Raw genomic sequence first — 14,217 nt, forward strand, 5'->3', positions numbered from 1 at the left:
CAAGTTAGCATCATCCATGTATAATAATATATATGTTTTTTGTATTAATAAAGTCTCATCATGTGGCATGTGACATTTACGTCCAACCCATATGTCATTCCATGGGGTCTACATAGGATTAATGCTGAAAAATGTTCCATATTACCATGGGACACATGCCAGTCTGCCGCCTCAGAATTCATGTGGACCTAGGGTTGTATCTGGTCATAATATCCATGACAATCCAGCGTGCTACGTGCCATGGTGTCCATTTCGATTTTTTTAATACTTTTCATTATTGTTGTATATGTCAATTTGGATTTTTGGACCAAATCAAAAGCAGTGGCACCTTACTTCAAAGCCCTTTCAGGTTGTACATTTACCCTATTGTTGTTGGACCTATGGTATTGCCCATATTAAGATTCCTGGACACATAATTATCTCTGATCTATCATCATTGTGCCATCTCATCATCCACCATGTCATTATTATGCAATGTCCTAATCTCTAGCCTATACTTTTGGGATTAGATGCTAGATTCAAACCTGCAATATAATTCTTATCGAAGGGGCATTTTACTAGTTGACTTGCATACATCTACTGACCAGGAGGTTTGATGCAAGATGAATAAGGGTGACATTGGTGACAATGAACAAAGGTCAGGCAAATATGGATAAAACAGTCCATAAATCAATAAGATGCATTCAATAATTTAAACTAAGAGAACATGATGATCGTGTAGTCCCTTTTCCAATGTCATGGGTGGGAGGACTGTCTTACAATCGCCATGGTGAAAGATCAAGATCCAAAATCCAAATTCTGAAATATTGACCATGAGAAGACACAAAAAACTATTCCACTAAATTATAATACTAAGTCCAACAGTGAAGAACAAACACATGAGAAACAATTGATAAAATAATGTGTATCACCTAATATGGAAGAGTGGACCTTTCACAATGTCTTAGCAAAATAATGGATGATATTTACCTCAATAGGGTTGGGCGTGGATCCAACTGTAGACGAGGAATAAGAGTATAGCGTGCCACGGAGTGATGGTGGCACAGAGCAACAACAACCTGAAAGATTGTGGTGCAGAGCAATGGTGGCATAGGCAATAGTGGTATAGAGCAATGGCAGTGTGGCCGACAGCAGTGCAGACAACCGCAGTAGGCCAGTGGTAGCATAAGGGATGTCAGCTCAGGGACAATATGCATGCGATGGTGGCCAAGTGGCAATGCTGGCATTAGGGTGATGGTGGTGCGAGATGACGACGGTGTGAGTGGCAGTAGCACACATGATAATCTGCCCCCACCATTGCCTCAAGGAACTTTGTATAATATGTTTTGATTTTTACATTAATTCTTCTCTCCTAATGCACTAAAAAGTGCCTGATTTGAATGCAACTTACCTCAACCCCCACCCGTGGCCTTCATAGACATTTTGTTCTCTCTTATTGCAGTAAAATAGTGCTTGATTTAGGCCATTTTGAAGCATCTGAATTGTAGGAAGGGATCAAAGGAAAAAGACATAAGCATTTAATTCCTTCCCTGTTAGGTATATTAATTTATAACATATTTCCCTAATCTATTCATTTTATATCTCCATGCCCCAAGATCTGACACTGTCTATCTAAACTACCCTGCCAATTGCTAGTTTCCATATGTAACCATTATTCTAAAAGTTCTATGACTCAACCCTTAAATCATATCTCTGTTGTTGCCCATTTTTCCTTTGTAGTCCCCTGCCATTTCTCCTTGAAGATGTGTAGAACAACTGCCAGCCCAATATCGTATGGTATATGTAGGCATAATCCGTTTGGTTGCTGGTCCATGCAGGCTTATAGGCTTGCAACTGTCATGCTTGTTGGACAAAGAAAAAAAATCCAATTGTCCAATAGAGTCTAGGGAACAGTTTGGGGACCACAGTGCTTTCTGAGATTGCTGAATTGCAGCCCGCTACGCACCATTGACAACCAAACCATGTCCTAAGCATCAACTCTTGTGACCTACGAGGAGGTACTATTTAATTATTTTTCTTAATTAATTACTGTAGAAAAAAGTATAAAGAATATATAATTAATCATATTTCTTAATTTTTTTCTCCCCTTCGGATGCTTAGAAAATTCTAATATTGAACTTATGCCTCCCTATAAATCAACCCCTAATCACGCTATATCTCAAATAATCCAACTTAGAATTATTTATTTTAAATAATGTTGGGTAAGTGTTAATTTATGAAGTAACATAAATACATCCAATTTAGGCGTTCTCACTACTAAACCATCTATACATTAGTCCCACAACACGTGCCTTGTTTTATCCTTATAAATTTTCCCTTGTTTGGCCCACCGACCATTTTTGTATTTATCTATTGTGTATTATTTGCTTAAATTTATTTTATTTGTGGGGACTTCACTGTCCATTTCCTTTTCATGACCTTGTGATAGTTTTTGTTGATGACTACTCTATACTGTAATGGATATATCTCATAAAAGGTCATACCCATATTGTGAAATGTATTTGAAGATTCTTTCACAAGACCTCCACCAATATATTAACTTAATCTAAGGGTTCATAGTAATAATACTCTTTGTTACTTTAAATTTTCATTAGCATGCATTTTTTCTTCCCTTGGAATTATCCACAAAACTACCTGTCCTCACATGTCAAAGATAACGGTTTTGCAAAATATAAATGTCATGTTGCACTTGATACCACGTGAATTATTCTCCTTAAAACTTTGATTTTAAATTTTCTTTGAAGTGATGTTCTTTCCAACCTTAAAAGTATAGTTCAAATAATATTTATTTCTCTTTTATGTGGTTAAATTTATCGCTATTCTATCTACTAATACAATTAAGCTTTCTATCTTTATCCTCGATTCCTTGATTGTATTGCATTATCTCATGACAGCATTCATCTTCCCAATATACATTCATAATGTAAAAGCACTTGCACAGTATATTACTTTCTAATTTTTGAGCTCAATTTTTTTCTTCACCCCTCATATCATGCTTTTACCTTATTCATTTTCTGTAGGTGAATTCCAAAGTCTTATGGTGGAGCTATGAAGGTACCTCAACTGAAGGGTATGATTGGACTTAGATACAATGCCGATCTGGACCATCATAATTAGGCATTGGTAGTTATTAGTACCGTAGTTTGGTGCAATTGACTTGGGTTAATGTTAGTAAAGATGTTTACTAACATCTGTACTAACATTAATGTTACCTTAGTTTATATTTACTTTCAAATACAATCATGATGCTATTCTGAGTCATCACAAAGTTCGACTAGTGGCATGGATTTTCACTCAAAGTTATGGTTGTTTATGCTAAAACATTCTCCGTTGGTTCATCTAAACTCCATCATTTTACTCCTATCATTAGCCATCAATCATGAATGGGAACATCATTAGTGGGATATCTCAAATGCATTTATGTATAGTAACCTGATCGCTCATGTTCTTAAGGATCGTCCAATAGGATGTTCTGCTCAAGGGGAGATTTCTAGGTCTTGTCACCAGAAATGTAATATTTATGATCAGAAGTATAGCTGATGCAACTATCTGTCAAAAGAAGATACTAATGAGAACTCATATTATTGTTTTATATTCTGATGATTTTGGGTTCTAGAAGCCTTGAGATGGATGAACAGAACAAAAATGATGCGCATCGGAAGACTTTTGCGAATCGAACGACATCAACGAAAACATTAAAACGAAGTACCTTTGCAAGAATCTCATTCGTGATTTCTTCGATCCCGGAGCGAGACGAGTCGAGCTGCTCAAGTGTCCAGCCTCTAGATGTATCTACGCGGTCCTCGGCGCGTCGGATCTCCTCCTTCTCGTGACGAGCCCCGTTCTTTCTCCATCGGCGTCGTTACGTCATCCCGATCACATCAGGGATGGAGAAGGGGTGTGGGGAGAGTGGAGAAGAAGGGGAAAGGCCCCTGAACAATTCTAGCTTGGGTGAATTTCGTTCAGGGCCTTCCCCTATTTATACTAAGTGGGTATTTTTCATAAAACCCCCAAAACTTAAGTATATCTTCCAACGTCCAAAAGACCATTTGCGTGTGACCCTCTAGGCCCGTGTATCAGTCTAGTTAACGACTCCAGCGGCCCAATAACCTTTATTGGCCTTCCGAATTAATTGACTATATCATCATATAGATTAATTAACGTCAGATCGATTTAACCCAATCGATAGGTCGAGACTCTGACACGTGGGGTGCCAAGCTACACCTCGTGTCCTAGAAGATACAAAGGAGTGTGTGTCGACTCACTCATGGAACTTGCTCATCATCGGTTACCGTGTATGTATGATCCCTCATCCACTTGACGCTCCTTGGATGACTTAGGGTATGGTCAACTGTCAAACCCTAATCGATCATCCTAGTTAGTACTGATGCATTCAAAAATCATTGGAGAACTCTTCTCCGATATTTCACTGCCTTGGCCAAGGACTTCATCGCATCATCTTCCTTGAGCTGTCACCTCTTATACTGAGGGTGGACGATCCCATCTTGACCACTCAATCGCCTTCGTATACTTCTTGATGCACCCGAACTAAGACCGTTTAGAATCCCATGATTAGAGACTCGTTGGCCATAGCCAAAGTACAACCGTCCGTCCACAAGACGTCTTTGGTGTCTCAGGTCTAAGGACCACTTACACAACCGTGATGTGAATCAACCTGATTGACAGTTCGGTATAATACCATTCAGGGATTCGTACGGATCAATTCAGTGAACTCTTTCCACTAAAGAGCACCCACTATCTATCCTTAGTGTCGCCACACTAATGGCTACGGGACCGGCCATACTCATCATATGAGTGAGGCTAGATAGTGCTATTCTATCCGGATACTTCAATGTCCTTCTCGTGTATCCTTTGAATAGGAATGTTTAGAACACATGCTTAAAGACTAGTGATCTCCGTATGACGATCTCATCATAATTCACTAGGTCCGATCATGTATTCATGGACTTCATTATACGCATCACACGTGCACTATAATGAATATATTCTATTAATGAATATGGAACGAGATGTGGAATGTGTGATTGGCTTGCTGGCCACATATATTTCCATCAGATGAATTATCATAGATTGAGTGATGAGGTTGGTATTTATTATGCCAATACCGATTAGTAGCATTATCTATGTATGAGACACTATGGTACTACATCAATTATTGGGCATAAAATTTTCATATCAGTGAGGTTGGATGCTGCTAAATGATTAGATGTACAGGATATTAGAGGAGAATAGTATTTAGGTTAGAAGACTAAAAAGTTATCCAATTGATTCAATGAAAAAAACTTATGGGGAAATATGTATGATCTCCTTAAGGTCATTCCCCAGTAAAAGCCATGACTGCTGGTTTAGAAGCTGTTTTCTGCTATTACTTTGCCTACTATTTTTACCATCTGAATTCTTAGTCATTCTTTATATGTTCCACCATAGAGACCCTATTTTGGTATCCTATCCATCTAAAGATATCTCACACATGCATAAAAAAGATGTCGTAATTATAATCAGAATGGGAAATATAAACATTCAATATCCTTTTAATTCTGTTTATACTTGTAATCAATGTAATGAAAATTACTCATCTAATCAAAGCCCTTGTCTCTGGGGGAACATTGGCACCCGTTAGGGCAAGAAACATAATTTTACCTGTGAATGCAACTTGATCTAGATTAATATCTTGTTTGGGAATTGGATTTGTACCGGAGTCTTTTATGCCAATGTATTGTGACTGTCATGTGGTTATTTTTATCACAAGCACTCATATCTACCACAAGCGCAGGGAGCACAATGTGGTGGATGATAACTATGCTTATGAAAATGTCCTAAAAGGCTATATCACATTTCTGCATGTTATCACTTCATCAATGTATCTTGTTAACATATTCACACATCCACTGAGTGGGTCATAATTATTTTTTTTCATGAACAATGATGGAAAGGTATAATATTCATGTTCCAGATTAATAATGATGCAACGTCCACATTCTCCATATTATTCAAGTTCCACACATATCTAGTCTAGTTGCATTTTGTAAGTTCTATTTCTTCTAAAGCATCCCTTTATATTCAACAAGGGACAGAGGCCTCCCTTGTTTTACTAAACATCATGGATTACATCATTTTCCCCAGGTATCCAATTTTTGAATTGACAATGAATGGAGAAGAGGAAGTGGACATACATGAATCAATTATTAGAGAATGATGCATTGGAGGACTGAGTATTCAGATTTGAACAAACAACTGTTGCATTATAAATCCAAATATGAAAATGTTTCAGTTTTATCATATTTAATTTTATATAATTATAAAGCTTAAAGATTATGTGTTTTAAAGAAGTTATATTAATTATATCCTCCAGAAAGAAAAAATTGTACCGGAAGATTATCTGTTGGAGTGGTAATTCATTTTTTTAAGAGGTATTGATATTAGTGAAATTGGATGAGAAAAGTACATATTCTATGTACATTTTATTAAAGAAATAATATATAATCATTTAACTGTGCATTATTCAGGTGCTTACTTAGTAGAATTTTAGTAGACATGATTTTGAGTATCATGAAGGTTTATCCAGTTTTCATACATAGAAAAGAAGCTCGGTTTCATCTTCATTTACTTTGTAACCCGCTCGTTCGCCCCTTCTGCTCCTAAACGCCCGCTCGCTTGTCTTCATCTTCATCTTCACGCTCCTCGCGCCTTCTTCTGATTCATTCTTTTTTTATCCTAGGCATCACCTTTTGCTCCTAAAGTCCCCCGAATAACCTCAGAACCTTGCTACTTGAAAATCATTTTATGTCTGATTGGTACTGAGGTATGAATTAAAAACACCTAGTTTTGAATAAATGTTACTGATAGCCTTGCCGATATTATCCAAGGGAGCAGTAAGGCATTTAAAGCACGATATCCATCTAGAAATAACTTTATACATCAATTTGTATTAAAAGTAACCAGCGTGCATACAATTTCAAAATATTTAAGATGCTAAAAGGCACGTAATGTTTATCTAGACATCATACTTAAAAGTATACTTGAGATATGGTTTTCATTACTGAAACGAAATAAGACTTTAGAATGGGAAAACATAAGGGGTTTTAATATAAGATATAAAATGAATGCTGAAATATAAGTATATCTAAGATAGGCAGAAACAATTATTGTCAAATTTATCTGTGAAGTGTCTTATGAGGTTTTCTCACCTGTATAATTCTAAGATAGGCAGAAACAATTATTGTCAAATTTATCTGTGAAGTGTCTTATGAGGTTTTCTCACCTTTATAATTCTAAGATAGGCAGAAACAATTATTTTCAAATTTATCTGTGAAGTGTCTTATGAGGTTTTCTCACCTGTATAATTCTAAGATAGGCAGAAACAATTATTGTCAAATTTATCTGTGAAGTGTCTTATGAGGTTTTCTCACCTGTATAATTCTAAGATAGGCAGAAACAATTATTGTCAAATTTATCTGTGAAGTGTCTTATGAGGTTTTCTCACCTGTATAATTCTAAGATAGGCAGAAACAATTATTGTCAAATTTATCTGTGAAGTGTCTTATGAGGTTTTCTCACCTGTATAATTCTAAGATAGGCAGAAACAATTATTGTCAAATTTATCTGTGAAGTGTCTTATGAGGTTTTCTCACCTGTATAATTCTAAGATAGGTAGAAACAATTATTGTCAAATTTATCTGTGAAGTGTCTTATGAGGTTTTCTTACATATATATTTCTAATATAGGCAGAAACAATTACATATTTCAATTCAATTTTTATGTCGATGTCAAATCAATATCACTTTTATAATACATTTTTCTGTTGGAAATGTAAAGAGGAAGGAGAAGCATAATTCAGACGTAGATATGAAAATTATTTGAAGAAAAACTTATTTCAGTGAAGAAAATAATTTCCAAACTAAAATGTTCCTTGACAACATGGTTCTGTAAATTTTGGAAAATACAGAAACATACAGCTTGAAGGAGAGTACTGAAGTGTATAAGTTGTAATAAGACAACAGAAGTGAGGAAATCTGGTGGTGCTAGTGTAGGTAGAATAATACATAGTGATGATCATTTTGAATTAAAAATATTATCCATATAATATAAAAAGGATTTAATAAGAAAGTTTAATTATTTCAATTTGTTCTTCTTTTTGAAGTTTCTTGTTCTCATTTCGAATTATTTTTAGTTTCTAAAACAAAATATATCCTTCATGTTTTAGTAGAGACTAGTTTTTTAGGCAGTCAACCAATTGGAACTCTCATTGATCCAAATCGCAAATTGAATGAAAATATGGCGTGGGTCTTGCGGATCGCATAATCTAGAAACGATTGATTGGGACATCAGTTAAGGCATATCATGCCATGGATGAACTTTTAAGTTCCTGTAACGCATTAAGTTAATTCAGCCATTCTATTAATATCATTAATATTAAAGCTGTATGTAGGTATGTAAAACATACCGTTGGATACGGAATAATTTTAAATAATATAATTATTGTACATTTTGAAGATGAAGTGCTGAAGCTGAGCTTAGAGCAATAGCCACCATACATACTGAAGCTAAGTGAATTAGTTGTGTAATAAATAAATTAAAACTTACAGTCGCAGGTACCCGTCAAACTTCCAAGTGATATCATGTCACCAGCAATTATCGCGCATGATACAATCCAAGATAAACAAACGAAACATTTGGATATCGATAGACATTTCATTAAAGAAAGGATACACTGAGTTACCAGCGCCCGATACACCAAGATAACAGAAGATGTGCTGATATATATCTAGTATAGGACGATTGGCACGTGTTGAAATTTCAAAGATTTATTTGCAAGCTGAGTTTGCAGGACTTGCATACTTTGCAAGAGTGGGGTTTTCAGTTAGTGGACTCGGTTGAGAGTGAGAAGCAAGAAGACTCGCAAGAAAGGACTTCAAATTGCAAAATATTTAGTGTTTTATCTTACTATGGACTCGTAAACAAACATTGTAGAAGTATATTTTGGGGAATCCGAGGGTATGTCTGAAGAAATAACCCCTTTGTATTCCTTTTCTTGCAGTCGACCAAACATCGAACTCCCTTTTTTTTTTCGTAGATCTTCCTGCATATACCGCTCCTTCCAGGAAATCTCTCCTAACTTTTCTTCAGCTGGATCAACGGAAGTCCATGTTGTATACCGTACTGATTTTGTTCTTTCAAGATCAACCAAGTCTGTGTATCGATCACAAACAACAATCTAAGTTGATGCTTGGAGAAAATTTCTACGTGACGTTTGGACTGCAAGAATGGCTTGGCGGTAAGGAATACAACACCCAAAAGGACGACAACGTCGTTAAGAACCACTTGGGTGTTGTCACAACTGTTCAGTACGAATGGTGCAATTGGAATGAACGCCCAAATCTTATCGAGTCTATCTAAAAAAACGTTCTTCCATTATAAAAACGAATGACTAAAATATAATACCCGACGGCAGTATCTTGCCCTTATCATTTACTCCTGCGCCGAGCTGGGAGATGTGTGAGGATCCAACAATCCGGCAACAGATATCGTCGTCAAGCCAGTCCGTTGGCGTTGTCGTCCAGCACCTTCCCCCAGTACCCGGAATTCTCGTTATCTCTAATGGGTATTGTGTTATGCATATTATGGGATTGCATTGACTTAATTTCAACTGTTATACTTGAGATCGGAGAGGAATATACACTGAGAAAGACTAAAATAGTAAATAAGTGATGAGGTAAAATAGTGAAGTCATTGCACAGATTGAAATAGTAAGGATGCTCTCCAGAAAGGCTTGGGGGACGGAGCACTTGAAGGAGGATACAGCCTTGTGAAGTTTGAGGTGATTTGGAAGTTGAAGGTGGAAAGATGGTAGAAAGAGTGTTCGCTTATGGTAGTGAATGTGATATAGCCTTGTGAAGTTACGTTTTCCTGATTCAAAAGGCTTACTCTCAACTGGGCTGGATCCAGTCATTTCCTATCTTCCATCTTCATTACCTAAATAGGTCTGTATTTATTTATAGTTTTCTATGAAGCATTTCCTCGAGTTTTTAAAAAATATCTATTTATTTCGTGCTTCCCTTTTGATTTATAAGCCAACAATAAGTAGACCTGGATTAATGGAAAATGTGAAAGCACCATGCACATAATTGATAAGATTTGGTGGTCTGCATTATGGCTCGATCGTACGGAGAGAAACTTCCATGGGTTCGCATCCGTTCATTTTGAGTTTTCTACTTGTTTATTGAGGGCTCGTGAGCTTTACGAGCTGGAGAGATATTTTAGTCGACTTTAAACTAGAATATTCGTCATGCGATGATATGAATTTCGAAGATGACTGGATGTGGTAGTAGATTTTTATCAAGTTCTCTGACATCTGCCTGATGTTTTGCGGGCCTACGGCCTTTGCAAAATTATATTCCCCAAGAAAAGCATGAGTTCTAACTATCTTGAACTATATAGATTAACCGTCCGAATTTCACGACTAGGGAAGTCCGAAGGACATAAGTTTTCCATCCATCACGCAAGTCTTGTCCATTCCAGCAGAGAAGTCGCCGAAAGATACCTTCAGGCCCCTCACCTTAGATTTATCCATTAGTTTATGAGAAATCTAATTGACGGTCGCCGTCGGCTAGAACTTAACGGCGTCTATATCCCTCCAGCTGTCCCCCCACACCCTTCACTGGGTCAGACGACTTTGATCTTGCCGACATCGTTTCTATCTTCTTCTCGGCGGGCATTGGCCCTCCTCGCTCCGTAGTCTGCGTCCGAGTGCAGTTAGCCTCTTCGTGCGCGCGCGGTTTCGGCGTATATATATATTAGCCTACAAAGTTGGCTCTTGCACCATCATTCCTCCTCCACTAAGCAGTAACTAGTACAGCATCCTTGGTTTCTTCCTCCACGGCCCTCTCCTCGGTGCTGCGCCAACGCGAAATTACGCTTTCCATGGCGTCGAGACTAGCACCTTCTCCTCTTCTCCCCTCCGCCCTCGCTCTGATATTCCTGTCCTCGTGTCTCTTCCCGGCCGAAGCCGTGCCTCGCAAGCTCTCCGCCCTCGTCAAGGGGCCGGCTCTGACTCTCAAGTACCAGTCCGGTCCTCTCCTCAAGGGCGTCATCACCGTCGACCTGGTCTGGTACGGGCGATTCTCGGCCTCGCAGCGCGCCATCATCGTGGACTTTCTGCTCTCTTTCACGGGGACGTCGGTCTCCAACCCCTCGGTGGCCTCCTGGTGGAGCACCACCGGCGCCTACGGAAGCGGGGGGACGGCGGTCATCTCGCTGGGCAGCCAAGTCGACGACGACAACTACTCTCTGGGCAAGTCTCTCAAGTCCGCCGACCTGGTGAGTCTGGCAGGGAAGACCGGCCCGAGCGGGGGCGTCGCCGTGGTGCTCACCTCGGCGGACGTGGCGGTGGAAGGGTTCTGCATGAGCCGGTGCGGGACGCACGGACAGAGGCGCCCCGGTTCGCCCTTCGTCTGGGTGGGTAACTCGGAGACTCAGTGCCCCGGGCAGTGCGCGTGGCCCTTCCGCCAGCCGCTTTACGGGCCCCAGACGCCGCCGCTGGTGGCGCCCAACGGCGACGTCGGCGCGGACGGGATGGTGATCAACCTGGCCGCGTTGCTGGCGGGAACGGCGACCAACCCCTTTGGGAATGGCTACTTCCAGGGCGCCAAAGAGGCGCCGCTGGAAGCAGCGTCTGCGTGCCAGGGTATCTTCGGCGCCGAAGCCTACGCAGGGTATCCCGGGAAGCTGCTCGTCGACGGCGCCACCGGCGGCAGTACAACGCCAAGGGACTATCGGGACGCCGGTATTTGTTGCCGGCTGTGTGGGATCCTCGGACGTCTCGCTGCTCCCCGCTGGTGTGAACGGCCGGTGCAATGTACCGCCGCCGTCGGCTGCTTCTGTTTGCTGACTTAATTAAAAATCAAGAAACATACTTCAACCTGGTAACGATGAGATTCGGTCGTTTGTTCCCGCTGAAGGAATCGTGCTGAATAGGTTAACAGGTGGCCTGATAGCACGCGATTAATTGCCATAGTATCATGTACACTACGAGTTCAACGCAGTTAATTGATTATACCTGCGGGTTCTCAGGATTTACGTGAATAAAATTTTATCATTACGAGCATACACTATATTTCCCGAATTTTTTGGATTTTTTTGGAGTTTCGTATGTTGGAGAGAATTCCAGAAGACAACGCAAGAGATCTTTCTCACTCACTCAGAAAGAGAAAAAAAACATTTGTGGTTGTGATTTATCTTTGGTCCACATAGGTATTTATACAACTCATGGGGCTATCACCTTGGTAGGCCACTTAACTAGCGTTCAGTTAGAATCACCTACCTGTGATTATCTGAACCATCCATTCAGCAACAGAAAAACTACCGTGAAACTGTTAGTGAGATAGGCCCTATATGGCTAATGGGCCCTGTTCTATTAGCCCATTAGCCCTCACTCACATTCTCTCTCCTAGGGTACAAATGCCCTTTCTCGTGTAACCTCTAAGTATGAGATTATCATTCTCCTTCTTCCTCTGGTCTCATCATCCTTCTCCATCTTCTTCCTCCTAACCTAACCTAGGTTAGGATTCCACATGGTATCAGAGCGCAGCTCTTGACCTCCTTTCATCCCTGGCCCTGCTGCCACTGTCTGCTCCGCAGACTCACCAGCCAGCCAGCGGATCCTCCCCCTCCCCCTCTTTGCTTCTTCTTCCACCGCAGCCGCAGGCACCGTCTCCCGCCGCCGGCTGCAGCCCGCAGACCGCAGGCGCAGCCCGCACGCCGCAGGCACAGCCCGCGATCGCCGCCGGCTCGCAGACCGCAGCGCAGCCCGCACGCCGCAGGCCCCGCCCGCGACCGCCAGCCGCAGCCCGCAGACCCCAGGCGCAGCTCGCACGCCGCAGGCGCAGCCCGCGACCGCCGGCCGAAGCCCGCAAACCGCAGGCGCAGCTCGCGACCACCGCCGGCTCGCAGCATGCGCAGCCCGCGACCGCCGGCCGCAACCAGCAGCCGCAAGCGCAGCCGCACGCCGCAGCGCCGCTTCGACCGCCGGCCGCAACCAGCAGCCGCAGCGCAGCCCGCGACGCTGCAGCGCCGGCCGCGATCGCCGCCGCAGCCCACTGATCGCAGGCGCAGCCCGCGACCGCCGGCCGCAGCCGCAGACCGCGACGCGCAGTCTGCACGCCGCAGCGCAGCTCGCGACCGCCGCCGCGGCAGTAACGCAAGCGCAGCCCGACGCCGCAGCGCCGCCGCTGCGAAGCCGCCGCAGCCCACCGACCGCAGCGGCTCGCGACTGCCGGCCGCAGCCCGAAGAACCGCAGGCGCAGCCCTCGACCGCCGGCCGAAGCCCGTAGACCGCAGGCGCAGCCCGCACGCCGCAGGCGCAGCCAGCGACCGCCGGTCGTCGCCAGCAGCCGCAGGGGCAGCCCGCACGCTGCAGGCACCACCGCGACCGCAGGCCACCGCCGCAGCGCAGCCCGCACGCTATAGGCGCATCTCGCCGACACGAGCGCAGCCTGCGAGTCGTAGACCGCAGCCGCAGCCCGCGCGCCGCAGGCTGCCGCCCGCAGCTCGCAGGCCGCAGCCACAGCCTGCAGTCCGTCGCCGTAGCCAGCAGCCGTAGGCCGCCAGCCGTCGTCGCAGTCCCTCCCGGCAGCCAGCCCACCATGTCTATGGTAGACTCTGGGCCCTCTCCACATGAGAATCTCCCGGTGCAGCCTCTTGTCTTCACCGCGGCTGACTTCGGGCGAGACCTACCCTCTCCGAAGATTGGTCTTCCTCTCCCGCCTGCTCCTGACTATTGTCAGTTGAGCGCTCCCCAACTGCTGGCCTGGATCAAATTTGTGGAGTCCACGCTGAAGGGCCGTCTTCTCCACAAGCACTTGATCTGCCCGCCCCTGCCGCTGACTGACCTGCACTATGGTGCATTCGACGTTGAGCAGCACTTCGTCCACTCCTGGCTGCTGAACCACACGCTCTCTCCCTCGGTCTATGACAAGTTTCTTCACTTGACTACTCCGAAGGAGATTTGGGATCATGCCCACAAGTATTGTGGCCACGATGCCGATCACTGGCAGATCTTCTCGCTAGTGGAGCGCGCTGGTGCCCTACGCCAAGGGACGATGTCCATCATGGACTATAGCTTAGCCCACACTGCACTCTAGTGGGAGGTCGACTACTACATGCCCGTTGGTGATACGCACGGCGCTGATCACCGCCACG

At 43.0% G+C, this 14,217-nt stretch overlaps 1 pseudogene; it reads left to right on the top strand.

The window, feature by feature from the left end:
- The first annotated feature begins 10,713 nt into the window (after positions 1-10,713).
- Positions 10,714-12,126, top strand: LOC144702130 (protein EXORDIUM-like 2; annotated as a pseudogene).
- The last annotated feature ends 2,091 nt before the right edge of the window (positions 12,127-14,217 follow it).

The sequence above is a fragment of the Wolffia australiana genome, chromosome 4 (assembly GCF_029677425.1).
Source record: "Wolffia australiana isolate 7733 chromosome 4, ASM2967742v1".
Lineage (NCBI taxonomy): Eukaryota > Viridiplantae > Streptophyta > Magnoliopsida > Alismatales > Araceae > Wolffia > Wolffia australiana.